We start from the raw sequence: 24,813 nt of genomic DNA on the forward strand, positions 1-24,813 counted from the left end.
TGCCGAAGAGGCAAGAGACTTTTTCTTCCCTCTTTGTTTCCTGGTGCGCGAGGAGAGGGGATTAAGAACGCTGCTTAAGAGAGCTCCAGAGATGGGCACGAGCCGAGGCTAAAAGCGCGAACCCCAGAGACGGGTGCGAGCCGCGGCTAAAAGTGCGGACCCCAGAGACAGACATGAGACGCTAAGGACGCTGCTGCCGCCACCAAGAAGCCTGTGTGCGAACACAGGTCACTATCCAGACACCCCTTCCGGGGAGCCTGTGCAGCCCGCCACTGCCAGGGTCTCGGGATCCAGGGACAACTCCCCCGGGAGAACGCACGGCGTGCCTCAGGCTGGCAACATCACGCTGGCCTCTGCCGCCGCAGGCCCGCCCCGCACTCTGTGACCCTCCCTACCCCCGGCCTGAGTGAGCCAGAGCCTCCGAATCAGCGGCTCCTTTACCCCGTCCTGTCTGAGCAAAGAACAGACGCCCTCCGGCGACCTACACGCACAGGCGGGGCCAAATCCAAAGCTGAGCCCCTGGGAGCTGTGAGAACAAAGAGGAGAAAGGGAAATCTCTCCCAGCAGCCTCAGAAGCAGCGGATTAAAGCTCCACAACCAACTTGATGTACCCTGCATCTGTGGAATACCTGAATAGACAACGAATCATCCCAAATTAAGGAGCGGTGTGGATGAAAGGCTCTTGGTGCTGCAGCCAGGAGTTAGTGCTGTGCCTCTGAGGTGGGAGAGCCAACTTCAGGACACTGGTCCACAAGAGGCCTCCCAGCTGCACATAATATCAAATGGCGAAAATCTCCCAGAGATCTCCATCTCAACGCCAGCACCCAGCTTCACTCAACGACCAGCAAGCTACAGTGCTGGACATCCTATGCCAAACAACTAGCAAGACAGGAACACAACCCCACCCATTAGCAGAGAGGCTGCCCAAAATCATAATAAGTCTACAGACACCCCAAAACACACCACCAGACATGGACCTGCCCACCAGAAAGACAAGATCCAGCCTCATCCACCAGAACACAGGCACTAGTACCCTCCACCAGGAAGCCTACACAACCCACTGAACCAACCTTAGCCACTGGGGACAGACACAAAAAACAACAGGAACTACGAACCTTCAGCCTGCAAAAAGGAGACCCCAAACACAGTAAGATAAGCAAAATGAGAAGACAGAGAAACACACAGCAGATGAAGGAGCAAGATAAAAACCCACCAGACCTAACAAATGAAGAAGAAATAGGCAGTCTACCTGAAAAAGAATTCAGAATAATGGTAGTAAAGATGATCCAAAATCTTGGAAATAGAATAGACAAAATGCAAGAAACAGTTAACAAGGACCTAGAAAAACTACAGAAGAAACAAACAATGATGAACAACACAATAAATGAAATGAAAAATACTGTAGATGGGATCAATAGCAGAATAACTGAGGCAGAAGAATGGATAAGTGACCTGGAAGATAAAATAGTGGAAATAACTACTGCAGAGCAGAATAAAGAAAAAAGAATGAAAAGAACTGAGGACAGTCTCAGAGACCTCTGGGACAACATTAAACGCACCAACATTCGAATTATAGGGGTTGCAGAAGAAGAAGAGAAAAAGAAAGGGACTGAGAAAATATTTGAAGAGATTATAGTTGAAAACTTCCCTAATATGGGAAAGGAAATAGTTAATCAAGTCCAGGAAGCAGAGAGAGTACCATACAGGATAAATCCAAGGAGAAATATGCCAAGACACATATTAATCAAACTATCAAAAATTAAATACAAAGAAAGCATATTAAAAGCAGCAAGGGAAAAACAACAAATAACACACAAGGGAATCCCCATAAGGTTAACAGCTGATCTTTCAGCAGAAACTCTGCAAGCCAGAAGGGAGTGGCAGGACATATTGAAAGTGTTGAAGGAGAAAAACCTGCAACCAAGATTACTCTACCCAGCAAGGATCTCATTCAGATTTGATGGAGAAACCTTTACAGACAAGCAAAAGCTGAGAGAGTTCAGCACCACCAAACCAGCTCTACAACAACTGCTAAAGGAACTTCTCTAGGCAAGAAACACAAAAGAAGGAAAAGTCCTACAATAACGAACCCAAAACAATTAAGAAAATGGGAATGGGAACACACATATCGATAATTACCTTAAATGTAAATGGACTAAATGCTCCCACCAAAAGACACAGATTGGCTGAATGGATACGAAAACAAGACCCATATATTTGCTGTCTAAAAGAGACCCACTTCAGACCTAGAGACACATACAGACTGAAAGTTAGGGGATGGAAAAAGGTATTTCATGCAAATGGATACCAAAAGAAAGCTGGAGTAGCAATTCTCATATCAGACAAAATAGACTTTAAAATAAAGACTATTAGAAGAGACAAAGAAGGACACTACATAATGATCAAGGGATCGATCCAAGAAGAAGATATAACAATTGTAAATATTTATGCACCCAACATAGGAGCACCTCAATACATAAGGCAAATACTAACAGCCATAAAAGGGGAAATTGACACTAACACATTCATAGTAGGGGACTTTAACACCCCACTTTCACCAATGGACAGATCATCCAAAATGAAAATAAATAAGGAAACACAAGCTTTAAATGATATATTAAACAAGATGGACTTAATTGATATTTATAGGACATTCCATCCGAAAACAACAGAATACACAGTATTCTCAAGTGCTCATGGAACATTCTCCAGGATAGATCATATCGTGGGTCACAAATCAAGCCTTGGTAAATTTAAGAAAATTGAAATTGTATCATGTATCTTTTCCGACCACAATGCTATGGGACTAGATATCAATTACAGGAAAAGATCTGTAAAAAATACAAACACATGGAGGCTAAACAATACACTACTTAATAACGAAGTGATCACTGAAGAAATCAAAGAGGAAATCAAAAAATACCTAGAAACAAATGACAATGGAGACACGATGACTCAAAATCTATGGGATGCAGCAAAAGCAGTTCTAAGAGGGAAGTTTATAGCAATACAATCCTACCTTAAGAAACAGGAAACATCTCGAATAAACAACCTAACCTTGAACCTAAAGCAATTAGAGAAAGAAGAACAAAAAAACCCCAAAGTTAGAAGAAGAAAAGAAATCATAAAAATCAGATCAGAAATAAACAAAAAAGAAATGAAGGAAACGATAGCAAAGATCAATAAAACTAAAAGCTGGTTCTTTGAAAGGATAAACAAAATTGATAAACCATTAGCCAGACTCATCATGAAAAAAAGGGAGAAGACCCAAATCAATAGAATTAGAAATGAAAAAGGAGAAGTAACAACTGACACTGCAGAAGTACAAAAGATCATGAGAGATTACTACAAGCAGCTCTATGCCAATAAAATGGACAACCTGGAAGAAATGGACAAATTCTTAGAAAGGCACAACCTGCCAAGACTAAATCAGGAAGAAATAGAAAATATGAACAGACCAATCACAAGCACTGAAATTGAAACTGTGATTAAAAATCTTCCAACAAGCAAAAGCCCAGGACCAGATGGCTTCACAGGCGAATTCTATCAAACATTTAGAGAAGAGCTAACACCTATCCTTCTCAAACTCTTCCAAAATATAGCAGAGGGAGGAACACTCCCAAACTCATTCTAGGAGGCCACCATCACCCTGATACCAAAACCAGACAAGGATGTCACAAAGAAAGAAAACTACAGGCCAATATCAGTGATGAACATAGATGCAAAAATCCTCAACAAAATACTAGCAAACAGAATCCAACAGCACATTAAAAGGATCATACACCATGATCAAGTGGGGTTTATTCCAGGAATGCAAGGATTCTTCAATATATGCAAATCAATCAATGTGATACACCATATTAACAAATTGAAGGAGAAAAACCATATGATCATCCCAATAGATGCAGAGAAAGCTTTTGACAAAATTCAACACCCATTTATGATAAAAACCCTGCAGAAAGTAGGCATAGAGGGAACTTTCCTCAACATAATAAAGGCCATATATGACAAACCCACAGCCAACATCGTCCTCAATGGTGAAAAACTGAAAGCATTTCCACTAAGATCAGGAACAAGACAAGGTTGCCCACTCTCACCACTCTTATTCAACATAGTTTTGGAAGTTTTAGCCACAGCAATCAGAGAAGAAAAGGAAATAAAAGGAATCCAAATCGGAAAAGAAGAAGTAAAGCTGTCACTCTTTGCATATGACATGATACTATACATAGAGAATCCTAAAGATGTTACCAGAAAACTACTAGAGCTAATCAATGAATTTGGTAAAGTAGCAGGATACGAAATTAATGCACAGAAATCTCTGGCTTTCCTATACACTAAGGATGAAAAATCTGAAAGTGAAATCAAGAAAACACTCCCATTTACCATTGCAACAAAAAGAATAAAATATCTAGGAATAAATCTACCTAAGGAGACAAAAGACCTGTATGCAGAAAATTATAAGACACTGATGAAAGAAATTAAAGATGATACAAATAGATGGAGAGATATACCATGTTCTTGGAATGGAAGAAGCAACATTGTGAAAATGACTCTACTACCCAAAGCAATCTACAGATTCAATGCAATCCCTATCAAACTACCACTGGCATTTTTCACAGAACTAGAACAAAAAATTTCACAATTTGTATGGAAACACAAAAGGCCCCGAATAGCCAAAGCAATCTTGAGAACGAAAAAAGGAACTGGAGGAATCAGGCTTCCTGACTTCAGACTATACTACAAAGCTACAGTAATCAAGACAGTATGGTACTGGCACAAAAACAGAAAGATAGATCAATGGAACAGGATAGAAAGCCCAGAGATAAACCCACACACATATGGTCACCTTATCTTTGATAAAGGAGGCAGGAATGTACAGTGGAGAAAGGACAGCCTCTTCAATAAGTGGTGCTGGGAAAACTGGACAGCTACATGTACAAGTATGAGATTAGATCACTCCCTAACACCATACACAAAAATAAGCTCAAAATGGATTAAAGACCTAAATGTAAGGCCTTAAACTATCAAACTCTTAGAGGAAAACATAGGCAGAACACTCTATGACATAAATCACAGCAAGGTCCTTTTTGACCCACCTCCTAGAGAAATGGAAATAAAAACAAAAATAAACAAATGGGACCTAATGAAACTTAAAAGCTTTTGCGCAGCAAAGGAAACCATAAAGAAGACCAAAAGACAACCCTCAGAATGGGAGAAAATATTTGCAGATGAAGCAACTGATGAAGGATTAATCTCCAAAATTTATAAGCAGCTCATGCAGCTTAATAACAAAAAAACAAACAACCCAATCCAAAAATGGGCAGAAAACCTAAATAGACATTTCTCCAAAGAAGATATACAGACTGCCAACAAACACATGAAAGAATGCTCAACATCACTAATCCTTAGAAGAAATGCAAATCAAAACTACAATGAGATATCATCTCACACCAGTTCAGAATGGCCATCATCAAAAAATCTAGAAACAATGCTGGAGAGGGTGTGGAGTAAAGGGAACCCTCTTACACTGTTGGTGCGAATGTAAATTGATACAGCCACTGTGGAGAACAGTATGGAGGTTCCTTGAAAAACTACAAATAGAAGTACTATATGACCCAGCAATCCCACTACTGGGCATATACCCTGAGAAAACCATAATTCAAAAAGAGTCATGTATCAAAATGTTCATTGCAGCTCAATTTACAATAGACCGGTGATGGAAACAACCAAAGTGTCCATCATCAGATGAATGGATAAAGAAGATGTGGCACATATATACAATGGAATATTACTCAGCCATAAAAAGAAACGAAATTGAGCTATTTGTAATTAGGTGGATAGACCTAGAGTCTGTCATACAGAGTGAAGTAAGTCAGAAAGAGAAAGACAAATACCGTATGCTAACACATATATATGGAATTTAAGAAAAAAAAATGTCATGAAAAACCTAGGGGTGAAACAGGAATAAAGACACAGACTTACTAGAGAATGGACTTGAGGCTATGGGGAGGGGGAAGGGTAAACTGTGACAAAGCGAGAGAGAGGCATGGACATATATACACTACCAAACGTAAGGTAGATAGCTAGTGGGAAGCAGCCGTATAGCACAGGGAGATCAGCTCGGTGCTTTGTGACCGCCTGGAGGGGTGGGATAGGGAGGGTGGGAGGGAGGGAAACGCAAGCGGGAAGAGATATGGCAACATATGTATATATATATAACTGATTCATTTTGTTGTGAAGCTGAAACTAACATACCATTGTAAAGCAATTATATTCCAATAAAGATGTTAAAAAAATTATGTATATAAATTTCTTTTTGAATCCATTGCTGTTTAAACCTTGAGATTTAAAATGGTTATTTGGAACTGGAAAGCAAAATTTAATGCCAGGCTTTAGACATTTTCCCCTTCCTGCTCAATTGCAGAAATTACAAGATACCAAATCTTGGCCTCTTAGTACAGTTATAAAATGTTACACTTTCCATATAATCCTTTGTGTATGTGCACACATATATACACATATATTGTTTGAAGGGATATGTAGATACCATTTAATGTATTACAGTTTTGGCCAGAAACAAAGCCTCTGCAAAAGCCTGTGCAACAGACAGAGAGTGCTGTAGCATTTTGCCAATTTTAAACCTGCTTCTATTTCTCTTCTGATTTCTCGCTGAAACACGAGCCACCTTTATCTCTGCATAGATGTCACCAACCCAGCTGCTCGCTCATCAAATTAATTAATAAAGATTCCAAATGAGTCATAATTTCATCTAAGGAGTAATTTTGGCAAGAGTTACTCCTTGATGACTTGGCTGAACTCTCTTGCTTCTCTTTATCCAAAGAGAATATTAGTCTTAGAGTCCTGGCCTCATTCCTGCAATGTATCCCTGTGGACCACCACCTGCCATTGGGTAGGATGGGAGGTTTCTCTACCCACTCTAAAGATGGCAACACAGCGAAGAAAACCCCTACTATACTCACAAGGGAAAAATAAAACTAATAACTGCTTAGGTGGGAAATGGGTTTGGGGCCTGATAAGTCAGGATTAGAATACAATTTTCATCTGTTATTTGCTATATAACTTCAGTATCCCCGTCTAAAAATGGGGTAATGATACTGCAATCCACATGCAAGTAGTCCTTGTTGGTTGCCCCATGCTTTCTTAAGATCCATTCAGTATATTGACATTTCTGGGAAAAAGTAAAGCAAAATCCACATTGAAAAGTGATGAAGGCCTATGAGGTTACTCAAGAAGTGAGGGGATTACATTGCACAACACCCAGCAAGGGTCTTTAAAACTCCTCTTTAAACACTTACTTTCCCCTAGGTTTCAGTACCTATATCAATGTTCATGTGCATTAGTTAGGGTAGTGATAAGTTACCATAACAAAGAGTCCCAAAATGCATTGGTCTAAAGAAAAAAAGTTTTTTTCTCTGTCTTGCAACAGCTAGGATGTAAATCATCCAGGTGAGCAGTGCAGCTCTGCTTCCTTGTTATTCAAGAACCCAGGTTCTTTCTAAAGCCCTTCATTGACAACATCTGTATAATAAAAGATGGATTCCAGATGGAGGGAAGAGAAAAGAGGGTGTGGAGGAGGCACAACTCTGTGTCTGAAGACCCAGGCTCATAAACGTATATTTCACTTCTGCTAACATTTTATCATTAAGTTGTTAACAACTTAATCACTTGACCACACCTACTGTAGCAGTTTGCAAATTGGCTGCAATTCTTAACCCTGCCCCGTAGTCAACCCTTTTCATTGTGACTCTACAGCTCCTCTGATCAAGAGGCAGAGTTTGGTTCTCTTCCTCTTGAATCTGGCCTGGACTTGTGATTTATTTTTGCTGGTAGATGACGGCAAAAGCGATGCTGTGGCAGTTCATAGTCTAGATTTTAAATGCCTTCTACTTTCTCTCATGGAGTCCTTTCCATCTGCCATGTGAAAAATTGAACAAATCCATGTGAAAAAATCCAACTAGCCTGATGGAGGATGAGAGACCACGGAGCAGAGATGAGCCACTCCAGCTGAGCCCAGCCCACATCACTGACCCACAGAATTATGAACTAAATAAATGGTTATTTGTTGAAAGTTGGGTACTCTGGGAAGCAGATGCTGAGATGGAGTCAGGAATACAAAATACCTATGAGGACGTCCCTGGTGGTGCAGTGGTTAAGAATCTGCCTGCCAATGCAGGGGACATGGGTTCGAGCCCTAGTCTGGGAAGATCCCACAGGCCATGGAGCAACAAAGCCCGTGCACCACAGCTACTGAGCCTGCGCTCTAGAGTCCACAAGCCACAACTACTGAAGCCTGCGTGCCTAGAACCTGTGCTCCACAACAAGAGAAGCCACCACAACGAGAAGCCCACCACGCTGCAACAAAGAGTAGCCCCTGTTCTCCACAACTAGAGAAAGCCCATGCACAGCAACGAAGATCCAAAGCAGCCAAAAATAAATAAATTTAAAAAACCATGAAAGGAAAAGGGAGCAGGGTTTGGCAGGGGGGCCATCAGAGCATGATGTTCCTAACAAGGCTCCATCCGCCCAGTAAGGAGCTCCAGAGCAATGACTGCCCATTATGGGAGTCCTGCATTGGACAGAAATGGCTAGACCTTTGTACCAGTGCCTTGCTCAGTCACCGGCTAGGTGCTACCCTGAGAAGAGAATGGCCTCAGTGTGAAAGCTGTCAGCTAATTCCACTTCTTGCTATCAAGCGGTGAGTCCTCACTCAAAGAAGAATCTGAATGGTGCATCTTCATATATGCCACACTGTTTTAAACCACCAAGTTTTAGGGTTGTTTGTTATGCAGCAAAAGCTAACTGATTCACATAACTGCAAGGGAGGCTGGGAAATATTATTGAGCTGGGCAGCAAACAAAGGCATCACCCTTTTTAAAAAAGAGTGTGAGTGTAGGCATGAGTGCAGGTGTACACAAATGCTTATAAATCAATGTTTACCCTTTATTAGCTATCTTATGTGATTTATGTAGTTGTGAAAATTAGAGCTAATATATATAAAGTATCTAGTAAAGTGCTCAGAGGTGGATCCAGGTTTTGTGGGGCCAGAAGCTTATATAATTTGCAGGTCTCTTTTCAAAGAAAAAGAATACAAAATTACAAAACCAAAATTAAGTTCAAGACCTTGGATAGGTCCTTTGTAAATGAGAGCCTGTCATTAGCTTTATAGTAAACCTGCTCCTGATGATGCCTGACAGGTGATAAATGTTATAAAGTGTATGTTATTATTTGTCCAGTGCAAATAAAATCACATAGCCATTAATTTATTGGTAGTCAGCATTTGCACAAACGAGGTGTCATCAGGTTCGCTTAGGTGCAAATTCCATACCAACTTCAATTTCCTTCTAGGGGGTCCTTATCATAGGCAAAGGCCACTCATTCTTTTGTCTTTCCATCCTATGAACCTGTGAAAGGGGAATCTGTAGCCTTGTGAAGCAGAGTCAGGCTTTCACTCTAGAAGCTGAAAATATCAGAAATGCACTTCCTGAGCCTCTCTTTCAGCCAAGACAGTGCCAATCAACCAGGCACATGACCTAGACCTTGAAATGAAAATAACTATGAGGAAGGAGCCCAGCCGAAAGCTGTCTGGTAGCTGTTTGGACACACAGGTGCAGTGTCTCTGGCAACAGTGCCCAGTGTCAGATGTCCAGTGTTGGTGGGGCAGAGGTGCAAGTTACAGTGGCTGTACCTAGGGGCAGCACCAGTGAGTATAGATCCTGACCTGGGTTCACAGCCTCCCCCAAATTCCATGAGATGTCCAAAATCTTTTCAATAGATTTCCTTTCCTGCTTAAATTAGCCAGAGCAGTTTTCTCCTGCTTGTGGCTGAAACCCTGACTGACATATTATACATGGGTTTTTAATTTCAGCCCACACAACTGGGGAGCAGGAAATGTTCCCTTTCACTTTGGGAGAATTCTTACATCTGGAGATGCTGTGGAAAGAAGACTGCGCTTACATGAGAATCCGTTGAAAAGCACTTTCCTCGAGTCAGATTACTCATTTGATGTCTTCTGTCATTTACTTGCTATATGACCTTGGGCCACACAAGAAACTCAGTTTTTAAAATGTCTCTAAAATGTCACTTATAATGCATACACCTGTGGTTGGTGTAAGGCTTAAATGTGATAGCATATGTGAAAGTGATCTTTAAATTGTTACGGAGTTAAATTTATTTTATTTTTTTTATTTTATTTTATTTTTTTTGTTATATATACATTCAGAATTTTTATTTCAAAACAAAGAACCATAGTAACAATAATAGAAAATCCGTTTGGAAATTATTCACAATCTGGTCACTGAGAAATGGGAAGACCTCCACACTGCATGACTGCCGAGCCACTGGTTCTGAGGAGCCAGAGTGGAGGTGCAGTTAGAGGAAACTCAGCCGTTCCAGCAGAGCCCCACCCCACGGCTCTGTGAGTTTTTATCCAAAGGCTCAAGGACCAGAGGGAATGGTGAGAACTTAGAACCAAAATCCTGGCAACAGGCAAGGGTTTGGCTAAGGGGCCTGAAATATGTAAGCACCAAAGAGGGAGAGGGAGATCAAGCAACATATGAAAAAGGGAAGAAGGGCCCAATCTCCATTTCTAAAAATACTGGGTAACTGGATGGGCGTAGAGGTGTCCATGGCCTCTGGCAAGTGTAGACCCCTCCATCTCACCTAACTCTCTGAACCGCCCCGAATTTAGAAGCTTCAGTTTGTTTCTTACTGCCTTCAAGGAATGCCTCCCTCTCCCCTGTGACTCCCCTCCAGCACCCCCCAGAGGCACCGAGTCCCGGAGCATGGAGTGAGTCCTCCACTCTCAGTCTCAAAATTTAGGGAGTTCTCCCCTTCCTCTCCAAAAAGGAAAGGCAGCCAGGTAAGACTGAACTCTAAAGTTTGAAAGAAAACCATAGATTCAAATTCTACCCAGCAGAGGCAGTGCTATCGACATTCTATCCAAAAGGGGGCGTTAGGAACATAGAGGAAACAAGTTACCCATAAACTACTTCCACCCAGAGCAAGGTGACAGTGCACATACACTCACGCTCAAGTGTGGGCTCCACTGCACATCCATGCATACTGTCAAGTGTGGTCTGTGGGAAGGTTCAAGTCCCTGGAAGGACACTTGACATAATACTATGGTAACATGGTAACAAGGGTAACTTGACATGGTAACAGACATAAATGAGCATGAGATGACCCTAATGTAACAACATACTTCAACTGGATAATAATCTTTCTGGAAAAATCCTCTCCCAGAGCTGAGGTTACAAATTCCAAGGTAGCTATGCACATCTCTGAATTCTTTTAAAGCTATGGCTTAAAACAAAATAAAAATCAACATCTAAAATCTTCTAAAGAACAAACTGAAGAAATAACAAACCTCTACCAAGAACCAATATTTTGGCTTGTTCATTTGGAAGGCTCTCCCACCAGATGATAGGAGTATTAAAAAAAAAAAAAAGTGAGTTCACTACAAAGAAGCCGTTTGGTCCAGTGAGGGGAGAGAGGATTTCTAGAAATAACCATCCCTTCTCTGGACTCCATCCAAAATTAGAACCCATCAACTACCATTAACTACAATGCCCATCTTAGTGATAATCCTAGATTTCAAGTAATACTACATATAATCTTAAACAAAGGAAAAAGTTCCAAAGGAACTAATAGCTTCTTCATACAGGCACATGACTTTTCTGAGATTTGAGTTTTCACCTGAAGGACAGAAATTGTTAAGAGGCAACGTGCAAACCTCACACACCACGTCATACACCCTTCAACAATGCGTCACATTTCTCCCTGAATTTGTCCCTTCTTATTGCACCCTAACCTCTTCGGTATTAAATCTTCCACCCCATAACCTCTTTTTTTTTCCCCCCATAACCTCTTTAAGCACCTCCCTCTAACCTCAATTTCCTCATGCTTTTATTATTTGGTAAAATTACTTTATACTTACAAAAATAAATATTTATGCAATAAAACCAGAAGATCAAATAAATAAAACTCAAGTTAGTTTGCTCTGCAGAGCCGTATGGAAGTGAGGAAGACGGTCTTATGGAATCCCTCTCTGCCCTCCACATTCTTACGTGTATCTGCTTCCTGGTAAGTCGAGGTCGGAGGAACTGCAGCCTCATGCCCACTCCCCTAGATGCCCTCGAGAGGCAATAGTAGAGCCTAAGGGAGCAGGAGCTGGCAGAGTTGTCATATGCCAAGCAGCCAATCCCTCCTGAAATGAAGGCAGGTTCCCTTGGTCTCTCCTGAACAGAAGAGATTGTCCAAGAAATGAAAATTTTAAAAGCCTTTGAAGATAACAACTAACCCCAGCATTGGGATCCTCTGAGCGCCCAAGGGTGTGTGGGATGAGAAAAGAATTGAGTAGCAGCATTCAGAAACGGTCCTGGGTTACAACCTGATGAGGTCTCTCCCCTGCTTAGGGAGAGGTTGCTTTTTCATGACAGGAGGGAGGTGGGAAGGAGGCACTGCTTAGACGTTGGTGTCCTTCGTGGGCTGGATGCTGTTCATCTCCACGATGGGACCTTTCTCACCTCGGTTACCCGCTGGCACCGGCCCTTCAAAGGCTCGTGTAATTTCCTCAAAAGTCCTGCCACGAGTCTCAGGGACTTTGAAGAAGGTGAAGACCCAGAAGATGACAAGGAAACCCGTGAAGATAATGAAAACGTAGGCTCCTAAATAGAATGCAGCTGAGGGGAAGAGCAGTCCAACCAAGAAGTTGGAGGTCCAGTTGGAACAGCCAGCCACTGCCATGGCAGCCGGGCGGGGTCCCTGGCTGAAGAGTTCAGCCACAATAAACCAGGGGATGGGGCCTGGGCCAATTTCAAAGAAGGCCACGAAGAGTAAGATGGCCCCAATACAGATAAAGCTCATCCAACCGTAATTATCCTTTAATAACAAAGAAATCGTCATGAGGACGGAACAAAAAGCCATCCCTCCGAGGCCTATCAGGTGTAGCGTCCTCCTCCCTGCCTTTTCTACCAGGAACACAGAAACCACAGTGAAGATGGTATTAACCACGCCTGCACCAATAGTGGCGTAGATCGGCTCCTTGACACCTGCATCTTGGAAGATTCCTGTCGAGTAATAGAACACAGCGTTGATCCCCGAGAGCTGCTGAGAGAGCTGGAGCATGATGGAGATGAGGATGGGCTGTCGGTAGCTGGGGGCTCGGAAGAGTTCCACCACAGTGACTTTTTTTTCCTGTGCCATCCTTATACTCTCATCTTTCATCTCCTGGATGTCCTGAGCCACATCCTGGGTGCCCCACAATCGCTGGAGAATCTCCTTAGCGCTCTCCTCTTCCTTTCTGTTAATGAGCAAGAATCTAGGACTTTCAGGGCAAAATGGAAGGGCAGCACATTGGAGGATGGCTGGGATGATGGTGAAGCCCAAGAGCAGCGGCCAGAGCTCTTTAGTCCCCAAGATGTTTTTTAGACCAAAGATCTGGGCCACCAGAATCCCAATAACGATGCCCAGCTGGTTGAGAGTGCCAAAGGCCCCCCGCAGGGCCGTGGGAGATATCTCTCCAATGTACATGGGCACGAATCCTGTGCAGAGTCCACAGAAGAGGCCAATAACCAGTCGGCCCAGGATCAGCATTTCAAATGACTCCGCTATTTTGCAGAACCCCATAAGGCAGCCACCAGCGATGGCCAACAGGTTGACAATAAGCATTGAATTGCGCCTGCCAAACCGGTTGACAAAGAGTCCAACAGAAAAGGAGCCAACCATACCACCAATGGAGAAGATGGCCACAGACAAGGACCACAGGGACGTGAGTACCACCTCAGAGGGAGGGTTTTTGAACCTCTCTTGCAAAGTGTAATTGAGATAGTCCTTTATGATCTCCTCAGGAGCATTGATGACTCCAGTGTTGTAGCCAAACTGGAAAGAGCCTATTGTAGCAATCGTGATGGCAAAGATCAGAGGGGCGGTGACCTTCGCTGTCCCCATGGCCCTAAATTAATTCCTTTCAATCTTCAATAAAGATCTAGAAGTGGGATTCCAGAGACCCCTCTTCCAGCCAACAAAACCTCCAAAATGTCCTTCTCAGCAGCAAGTTTTCAGGCAGGTCCTCGGTACCGCTCCAACGTCTCCTCAAATTTATTTTTAAATATAAAAAAATCTACCAAGGGCTTCCCTGGTGGCGCAGGGGTTAAGAATCCACCTGCCAATGCAGGGAACACGGGTTCGAGCCCTGGTCTGGGAAGATCCCACATGCTGCAGAGCAACTAAGCCTGTGCGCCACAACTACTGATGCCCACGCGCCTAGAGCCCGTGCTCCTCAACGAAGAGTAGCCACCGCTCGCTGCAACTAGAGAAAGCCCACGGCGCAGCAACAAAGACCCGACACAGACAAAAATAAATAAATAAATAAGTTTATTTTAAAAAAATCTACCAAGCTCTTGCTCTAAAACTGATACACTAATTCCTCCTTTGGATAGTTTGGATAGTAACGAAAGTCAGTTTGTGAGCTTATACACATTCTTCACATAATCTGAGCTTGTTCCATCTTGTTTATATAGTTAATTGGTGGCATTTACTATGTCAAATGTAACTTTGTAACTTTCTTCTTCCTATATAAGTCCTAGGAGTCACCCATCTCAACAACTCAGGTATTTTTCAAAATCGGTGAAATTTTATCATTTGGGTTCCTAAAATAAATATAATGTAGGAGAGAATAATAATTTCATGATCATTTATTCAATCCACAGCCTGGTCTTAGCTCTTTTCCATTCTTAGCTTGGAATTTCAGTTTCTCTTTGGAGTTTCCTTTTGGAGTTTCAAAACTTGGTCAGAGAACTTGGATGAACAGGAAATCAGTCTCAGAGAGAGTAGATTTAAGTATTTTTGTAATTATTCTTGAGGTTCTTTGCAAAACATTGTTTTGCTTTTATATAATATGTACTCATTACAGAGAAATTGGAAATATAAATAAGAAAAAATTTTTTAAATCCCATTACTACTTTGGCATTTAGTTGTCTATTGTTAGTTATTTATTTTTTGTATCCATTGCTGCACAACACATGGCCCCAAACTTAGTGGCATAAGACATTTTATGATGCACACAGAGTCTGTGTGTCAGGAATTCAGACAGGGGACCAAGGAGTGACTTTTCTCTGTTCCAAGATATTGGGGCCTCATCCGGCAAGAGAACTGCTAGTGACTCACGAGCTGTGCCTGGAATCATCCGGTGGCGTCTTCACTCACAGATGTGCTGGTTGCCCTGGGATGACGCAGAGGCCAGACTCGGCTGCAATTCTTTTTTTAAAACTTTTTTTTTTTTTTTTTTTTTGCGGTACGCGGGCCTCTCACTGCTGTGGCCTCTCCTGCCGCGGAGCACAGGCTCCGGACGCGAAGGCTCAGCAGCCATGGCTCACGGGCCCAGCCGCTCCGCAGCACGCGGGATCCTCCCGGACCGGGGCACGAACCCGTGACCCCCGCATCGGCAGACGGACCCTCAACCACTGCGCCACCAGGGAAGCCCTCGGCTGCAATTCTTGATTGGAGTCTGGAGCATCTAGGTTTGGCCTCCCTGTATGATTTGGGATTCTCACAGCATGGCGGTTGGTTTCTGAGAAGAATTATCCAGAGAAAGTGAGCAATTATCCAGGAGAGTGAGCATTCCAAGAGAACCAGGCAGAAGCTCCCTGACATTTTATAAATTAACTCTAGAATCCACATAGTGTCACTTCTGCTATACTCTTTTGGTCAAAACAGCCACAAGCTTGCCCAGATTCAAGGGGAAGGGGACACAGACCCCACCATTTAATGGAAGAAGTACCAAAGAATTTGAGGGCCAAGTTTAAAACATATATCTTGTAAGACTTTTCTGTATGGCTTACACAATAGACTCATATACACACACATATATATTAAATACTTTTTTTTCCTACCACACCACGTGGCTTGTGGGATCTTAGTTCCCCGAACAGGGATCAAACCTAGCCCCCCAGCAGTGGAACCACAGAATCCTGGTGATTGGCATCTGGAGTGGGGGCAGTCTTGCAGGACTAAGCCCTAACCTGTGGGATCTGACGCTATCTCCAGGTGGTGTCAGAAGTGTGTTAAATTGTAGAACGCTCAGCTGGTGTTGCAGAGAACTGTTTGGTGGGGGGAAAACCCTCACATATCTGGTGATAGAAGTGTTGTTGAGTGTGGTAGTAGTATGAGAGTAAAAGAGATACACAGAAAAACTGAGCTTTTCCTACACAGTAGTGGTATCTCATTGTTTTAATTTGCATTTCTCTGATGACATGATGTGGAGTATTTTTTCAGATGTTTATTTGCCATCTGTTTATCTTCTTTGGTGAGGTGTCTGTTTAGGTCTTTGGACCATCTTTTAATCAGGTCTTTGCTTTCTTATATTTTAAGAGCTCATTATATATTTTGGATAACAGTCTCTTATCAAATGTGTGTTTTGCAAATGTTTTCATCCACTTTGTGGCATGTCTTCTCATGCTCTTGACTCTTCTATTTTCAACCTGTTCCTTTTGCACTTAACAGTGCATCTTCTACTTGATTGTTTTTCACATCAGGCTCCATTCTGAGAGGGTTGCTTTCTTGGTGCACATACTCTGGGCACAGGCTGGTGATCTCGGGTTCAGATAACTCAGAGGGCTTCTCTGGTGGCTCAGTTTTTAAGAATCCACCTGCCAATGCAGGAGACACAGGTTCAAGCCCCGGTCTGGGAAGATTCCACGTGCTGCAGAGCAACTAAGCCCGCGAGCCACAACTACTGAGCCCACGTGCCACAACTACTGAAGCCCACGTGCCTAGAGCCCATGTTCCTGCAACAAAAGAAGCCACCTCAATGAGAAGCCTGCGCACCACAAAGAAGAGTAGTCCCCGCTTGCCGCAACTAGAGAAAAGCCCGCATGCAGCAATGAAGACCCAATGCAGCCAAAACTAACTAACTAAATAAATTTATAAAAAAATAATAATACTTGTAGATATTCTTTACTTAGGGCTTTGAAAGACAAGAGGGAGATTAGTTGAGATGATTGAATCCATATTATGGAATAAACTATGTATAGACATAGCTTATATGTAACTGTACACTATATATAGAGTTATAATAATTTACAGGTGTAATTAAATGACTATTTTTTCTATTTTCTGCATAGTACTTATCTCCAGCTCAAACATTATGTTTTCGATCATTTATTTTCTACCTCTTACAATAGAATGTAAGGGCTAAAATTACAAAGATTTTGCTCTGTTCATCACTGTGAGCCTAAAACAGCATCTGGCACATAGTAGCCTCTGTGTTCACATTTGATGAATAAATAACTCTGGGGTCCTGTATCCTTCAGATATTGGTGAGACCTTAAGGCAGTTGTAGCTAGAGGAAATGTGTCTGCTTTGGTTCTAGGCCAATCTCTTGTCTTCTCATCTTCAGATCTGCCTGTACCTTTCTCCAGATCTATCTTGTATCAAGTAATGACCGCATCACTTTATACCATCAGCAGAAGCCTTCATTGCAAGGAATCCTTTGTTCCCCCATCTGAAATTGCTCAGAGTGCAGATTTAAAGTACAGAGTATCCAAGAAATGTATTTTTATGGCTCTAGTTATAATGTATGTGACTCTAATTCTGCAAAATACTTGTTACAGCTGCCAGGAAATGCCCCTGAATGCTGGCCGTCAATTGCCTTCTGCAAGTGCTGTGGCAGCTGGAGGAGTCTCAGGAAGAAGAGAACAACTTTCAGTCTCTGCCTGGAAAATCCTCCATCCTACTCCCTCTGCTCAGGAGACCCCCTGTGCATTGTCACCTTGGCTAGGCTCATGACTGGCTGGGTGAAAAATAAAACACATTACCTTGCTAGGGCTCCTATTTATATATGCACATGTGGTCCATATTGTGTATTAGGCATAGCAGAAGATACTCATTACTTTCTAATAGATTGTTTTTATTGTTATTGATTGCATCACTGTTAGTATTTAGGGTTAATAATTAGGAAATATGTATCTAAAAAGTTACATGACACCAAAGAAGATATACAAATGGCCACTAATCATATGAAAAGATGCTCCACATCACTAATCTTAGGGAAATGCAAATCAAAATTACGAGATACGATACCTATTAAGATGGCCGTTATAAAAGTTTTTAAGAAGAAGAAAATAAGTGTGGCAAGGATGTAGAGAAATTGGAACAGTCATGCATCGCTGGTGGGAACGTAAAATTGAATTGTACATCCACTGTGGAGAGTGGTATGGTGGGTCCTCAAAAAATTAAACATAGAATTTAATCCAGGAATTCCACCTTTGGATATATACTCCCGAAACTGAAAGCAGGGACTCGATCAGATATTTAGACACCAATGCTGATAGCAACATTCACAATAACCAAAAGGTGGAATCCAACCAAACGTTCATCAACAGATGAATGGATTAAAAAAAACGTGGTATATACATACAATGGAATATTACCCAGCCTTAAGATGGAATGCAATTCTGACACATGCCACACGTAGATGACATGCTAAGTGAAATAAACTAGTCACAAAAGGTCAAATACTGTATGGTTCCACTTATAGGAAGTACCTAGAGTAGTTAAATTCATAGAGACAGAAAGTAGAATGGTTGTTTCCAGGGGCCTGAGGAGGAAAAGAACGGGAAGCTATTACTTAATGGGTACAGAGTTTCAGTTTGGGAAGATAAAGTTCTGGTAATGTATAGTGGTGATGGCTGCACAACAATGTGAATGTATTGTACTTAATGGCACTGAACTGTACACTTAAAAATGGTTAAGACTGGGCTCCCCTGGTGGCTCAGTGGTTAAGAATCCGCCTGCCAATGCAGGGGACACAGGTTCGAGCCCTGGTCAGGGAAGATCCCACATGCCACGAAGCAACTAAGCCCATGTACCACAACTACTGAGCCTGTGCTCTAGAGCCCACGAGCCACAACTACTGAAGCCCACGTGCCACAACTACTGAAGCCCACGCACCTAGAGCCCGTGCTCTGCAACAGGAGAAGCCACCGCAATGAGAAGCCCATGCACCGCAATGAAGAGTAGCCCTCGCTCGCCACAACTAGAGAAAGCCTGCACGCAGCAAAGACCCAACACAGCCAAAAATAAATAAATTTATTTTTAAAATTATTGTTAAAAAAATGGTTAAGATCGGGGCTTCCCTGGTGGTGCAATGGTTGAGAGTCTGCCTGCCGACAAGTTCGTGCCCCGGTCCGGGAGGATCCCACATGCCGCGGAGCGGCTGGGCCCGTGAGCCATGGCCGCTGAGCCTGCGCATCTGGAGCCTGTGCTCCGCAACAGGAGAGGTCACAACAATGAGGGGCCCGCCTACAGAAAAAAAAAAAAAAAAAAAAAAAGGTTAAGATGGACAATTTAATGTTATGTATCGTTTACCACAAGAAAAGACCCTCCAAAACACTTTGTCACCGTCTGGCGTCCCCAAGGAAAATAAGATGGAATCTAGGTGATAAGGTCTAACCTCTTCCTTTGTGCTTCGTCTAGTTTCCCTCACTCATAGTTTGCTGAATCCAGAGGCCTTGCACCCAGCCTTTCACACCAGAGTTCCTGGTGCAAAATTGCCGTGCCACTCGTCCGGCCGCGTGCAGAAGCGCTGCGACCGACACTCAATTCAAGATGGTGGCACCCGGCACTTCCACTTTGATCTGGAGCCTGAGCAGCGCAGCTGTGCCTGGTCTTGAGAGAACTCCGCCCCCTCCCCCCTGATGAGATCCCTATAAAGCAGCCACACCTAACGCCCGTCGGGAGAACGTGTACTCTAGAGCAGGAGCTCCCATCTCTCCATTCTTTTTTTTTTTTTTTAATTTATTTATTTATTTTTGGCTGCCTTGGGTCTTCATTGCTGTGTGCAGGCTTTCTCTAGTTGCGGCGAGTGGGGGCTACTCTTCGTTGCAGTGCGCAGGCTTCTCACTGCGGCGGCTTCTCTTGCTGCGGAGCACCAGCTATAGGGGCGCGGGCTTCAGTAGTTGTGGCTCGCGGGCTATAGAGCGCAGGCTCAGTAGTTGTGCCCCCCGGGCTTAGTTGCTCTGTGGCATGTGGGATTTTCCCAGACCAGGGCTCAAACCCGTGCCCCATGCATTGGCAGGCGGATTTTTTTTTTTTTTTTTTTTTTTGCGGTACGCGGGCCTCTCACCGTTGTGGCCTCTCCCGCTGCGGAGCACAGGCTCCGGACGCGCAGGCTCAGCGGCCATGGCTCACGGGCCCAGCTGCTCCGCGACACGTGGGATCTTCCCGGACCGGGGCACGAACCCGCGTTCCCTGCATCGGCAGGCGGACTCTAAACCACTGCGCCACCAAGGAAGCCCGGCAGGCGGATTCTTAACCACTGCGCCACCAGAGAAGTCCTCCATTTTTTAATCAAAGAAAAAAGCTTTCCTTTGCTTCTGAACCAAACTCTGTCGTGTTCTATGGCTGCAGTAACACCGAGCAGGAGTTCAACTCGAAAAGGTAAGTAACAACATTACATACAGCTGCATCTATTTCCATACTGAAAATGTAAATGAAAGAGAAGTAACAATAGTAGTAAACACTTAGGTTTACTGTTTGTCAGGCACTTTTCTAAGTGCTTTATATGAATTCATTTAATCCTGCCAACAGCCAATGAGACAGGTTTCATTATCATCTCCAATTTACAGCTAGGGAAATAGAGACACTGAGAGGTCAAATAACTGACAGAGGGTTGCACAGCTAGCAAGTGGTGAAGCCAAATCAAACCCAGCCCCCCAGAGAGACTCTCCCCTTCCTCACTGTGGCACATTGCTCCTCTAATCCCATAACATCCTAATATGAGTGCCGGGTTAACACATAAGTCCTCAAGGAGAGAATATAACCCTGCCCCATTAACGCAAATGAAACAGCTAACTGCTGCCGCCATGGCTCTATCATTCCCCCATTTCACAAGCTCTCATTTTTGAGAAGGCTCGAGGCCTTCGGGCAGTGAGGACTGTCGTGGCCCACGCCCTAGTTGGAAGAAGAATTTCCAGACACGAAGTATTTTAGAAAAGAGTGAGTTTACTGAGAACGAAGAGCAGAGCTAGTGAGGGGCGCTGCAGATACAGCGGGCCGACTTCCTGATAGACCAGGGAGAGTCGACCGCCTTTGTGGGCTAGTGGCCAACCTTTATAGCCTCAAGACAAAATTCCTGCTGGCGGATGGCATTAGGTGATTGGTCAGGGTGCTACAAGGTTGCTACATGGTGACTATTTTACCTACTATGGAGCTGGGGGGCTGTCCGGTTTAGATTAGGAGAGCCCATGGCAACAGTTGCTATGGGGGCTCGGTTAATTCCAGAATTTTTGTCCTGTGTCCTTGAGGTAGGGTGTCCTTGATATAGGGCTCCGCATTCCCCCCTCTTTTTATTTATGGACCAAATCTTTGGCCCCTTAACACCCCGCTCATGACTGACTATTTGCCTATCCCCATCTCGGGCCATAGGAACCCAGGTTATTGGGGAAAGGGGTGATGACTGTTCCTAGATTCTTCCTGCTGGACAGGGGCGTCGTAGGGGCCCTGGGTTCCCGATGCCCTCTCTCTGTCAAGGTGTATTTACGGAGGGAGATGAGAGCCCACAGAATGATAAGGTGGCTTGTTCCAACGTAGTCCGTGTGCCAGCTGGCTGGTAACCTTGTTGTAGCACCATCTGGAACTGAATCTTTTGAACCTGTTGGGAGATGAACTTAGATAATGTGTTAATAATGCAGGGGCTAAACAACAAAACAAGGGCTATCAGGATTAAGGGTCCCAACCAGGGCAATAGCCATGTCCATATCTGGATCCCCATAGAGGAGAGGAGGCTGGAAAGCCAGCTGGGGCCCTGTCCTGCTCTCTCTTTTAAATCTTCTATTAATTTGATGTTTTTCTTTAGACTCTGGAGGTCCTCTTCAGCCTGGCCGGAGGCATTAATATAGAAGCAGCCTGTCTCATTTAGTAGGGCACAGACACCCCCCGCCTCAGCTGTTATAACATTCAGGGCCCTCCTATTTTGTAAAACTACATCGGCCAGAGAGCCTAGGGCTGACTGCTGTTTCCCAGTGGCTGCTACTGTAGCCTTCCAAGACTCCTGGACGATGATGGTGAGATGGAGCACGCTCCTCTCTAAGAGGGGTATGCCTGCAAACCAGAAAAGCCCTCTAAAGACACTATGTATTATTTTGGGCCAATCAAGAATTGGGTTATCATAACCGTGTCCCCCCCAATCAGTGGTTCGTTTTTGCCTCTTCCGGACAGGTCTTAAGGCCTCCTCGAGGAAGGACCCATGGTTGGGGATGCCTCCTGAGGAAGCTAAATCCTTTGTAGTCATAATGGTCACCTCTGGGACCTCAGCAATAATCGTGCAGGAGTCCCCAAAGTGTGGGAAGATCCAGATAGACCCCGTTACCGCATAGAGATGAAAATCCAGTGCCCCTCAAGGATACCCCCGTTGTGGGTCCCCAGATCCAGGCCCTGACCTTTTGGAAGTTTTCCTCTGGAAATAGACTGGGGTACTGTGGCCTAGGATTATATTGGGAAGGCCAAACTCCAAGGAAATAATCATCTACACATAAAGGGGAGATTCCGGGCTCTGACTGATTATGAGTGTGACGGAGGGACTGGCAAAACAAATTTCTGAATATTAGTTGAATTATGTTATATTTTGGAGGAGAGTCTTGTCGGGAGGTTAAGCTAAGTGTCTGGTGGTCACACCAATCCCCACATATTTCGTTCCCAGGGCCGAGCTTTTTATGGGGATATGGTCTTCATTAATATATTTCTTAGTCGCGTTTTTCCTTGAATTTCCCCAACACAAAGTGGAATTACCTTCATGTACATCATATTCATCCTCCTCTAACCAGGGATCCCATTCCAGGCTAGTGTGATTAAAATTGAGGGTGTAGTTACAAAGAGAGTCATTTAGCCAGCCCCAAAATGGGTCCCCATCCATCCAGGTTGGAGATAGTCCTTTAAATTATGTCTTTTCTGGTATGCATAATCCCCTGATTGTAGGTCATGGGGCATCTGATCTTCATCCAAAAATAGATTACTGAGATAAGCTTCAGAAACAAACTTAGAGTGTCCTTTAATAATTCCATTAAACATTTTAGCAATATAACATAACAGCAAGGAACTATCTGGGAAGTGAGTCTTGGTAAACACAGACCTTAATTAACAAAACTAGAATTTAATATTCAGTAAACATAATTTTTTTTCTTCATTGTGAGGGCATTAACCCTGCAGCCAGGGATGGCTTTATCCCATCAAATAAAAAATGAGGTTTGTCAAAAAGCCAAGTGGCTGTTTTGGATTTCCCTTAGCCCTGACTGTTTGATTGACAGCTATTGTTTACCCATTTTAAATTCCCTGATGTAGGAGTAGACTGCTGCCATGTTTTAAGGACATCAGGATGGCAAAAGTCTGGTAATGAGGGGTTAATTTTTGTAGAAGCAGAGTGCCATGATCTTCATAGATCATTGTGAAATAATATTTACTTTACCAAAGTAACAAAAGATTTTAAAAGTAAATACAAATCACTTAAAGGCAAAGAAATTTACATAGTCTGTTATTAAAAGCAGCATTCCAAGAAAACTTTGTTCTCTTAACAGAGAGAGAACCAGATTTCAGCCTGGTCTCAATAAACTTGGCCTAATGATTTATATAACTGTAATTGATCATATGGGCTTTTTGCTTGCGGAAATTTTTAGGAGTCTCAGACTGAACTTTTACAAGACCTCTCAGGGCCAGGAAAGTCACACCAAGGGCTTGTCACAGATTTTGCTTACCAGATCTAGGTGAATTCCTCCCCTTTCAAGGTTCCCAAAATACCTTGAAATTTCTGTACCTGTTGTGAGGTAGACTTCCTAATTTATCTGATAAAGCTGCTGAGAACCTAAGAGTTTCCCATCTCTGGAGGGAGCAGACAGACGGAAAAGGTAAATGTTTCAATTTTGCTTACAAAGGTATAATTTACCAAATTACTGTAAATCAGAATCAGTTTCAGGGGAATATTTTCCTTGCACCTGGAAAACACAGATTCAAACCAGTAATTTTTCAGATAGAACCCATAAAATTATAACCATATTTACCGGTTCATTCAGTCCTTTGTAATTAATTCTTTTTGTTAACAGCTTTATGAAGCCATAAGGTTTTTCATTAGAATTCTTCAATTTCTTACCGAGTTTAGCATTATAGTCTGCAAGTCAGAAACTTGTATTTATCCAAAAGTCCTTTTTTTTTTTTTGCGGTACGCGGGCCTCTCACTGTTGTGGCCTCCCCCGTTGCGGAGCACAGGCTCCAGATGCGCAGGCTCAGCGGCCATGGCTCACGGGCCCAGCCGCTCCACGGCATGTGGGATCTTCCCGGACCGCCGAGTCCCCTGCATCGGCAGGCAGACTCTCAACCACTAGTGCCACCAGGGAAGCCCCAAAAGTCCTTTTTTATAAATCTTCTTGAAGAGGAAGCATTTTTGCAAAGACATTAGAGTGAAACTGTAAGTGTCTATAATGACAAAAGACTTGAGAAGGCATATTAAGAAGGCACGTTTAAAACCTGATTATAATAAAATTAACAAAGTAACTTGGTTACTGCTGTGGCACACAACACTTAAAGAAGCGATAGTTATTTACTTAGCCAAGGTAACAATAAAAGATTTCAAAGGCAACTACAGAACAGATCACTTAAGAAGTAAAGAAATTTAAAATCTGTTAACAAAGGCAGTTCAACAGTTTAAGAAAACTTGTCCTCTTAACAGAAGGAAAAGCCAAATTCAGGGTTTGCACCAGCTTACTTTTAAAATTCATTTACTTAATTAAATTTATTCTAAACTTAGTC

At 43.1% G+C, this 24,813-nt stretch overlaps 1 long non-coding RNA gene and 1 pseudogene across 1 annotated transcript in view; both read right to left on the reverse strand.

The window, feature by feature from the left end:
• The window catches only part of LOC138842560 (uncharacterized), a 79,343-nt gene that overhangs the window by 14,276 nt on the left and 40,254 nt on the right, over window positions 1-24,813 (reverse strand). The window lies entirely within an intron of this gene.
• On the reverse strand, window positions 11,450-14,109 carry LOC115852322 (solute carrier family 2, facilitated glucose transporter member 3 pseudogene; annotated as a pseudogene).

Source organism: Globicephala melas, chromosome 2 (assembly GCF_963455315.2).
Source record: "Globicephala melas chromosome 2, mGloMel1.2, whole genome shotgun sequence".
NCBI lineage: Eukaryota > Metazoa > Chordata > Mammalia > Artiodactyla > Delphinidae > Globicephala > Globicephala melas.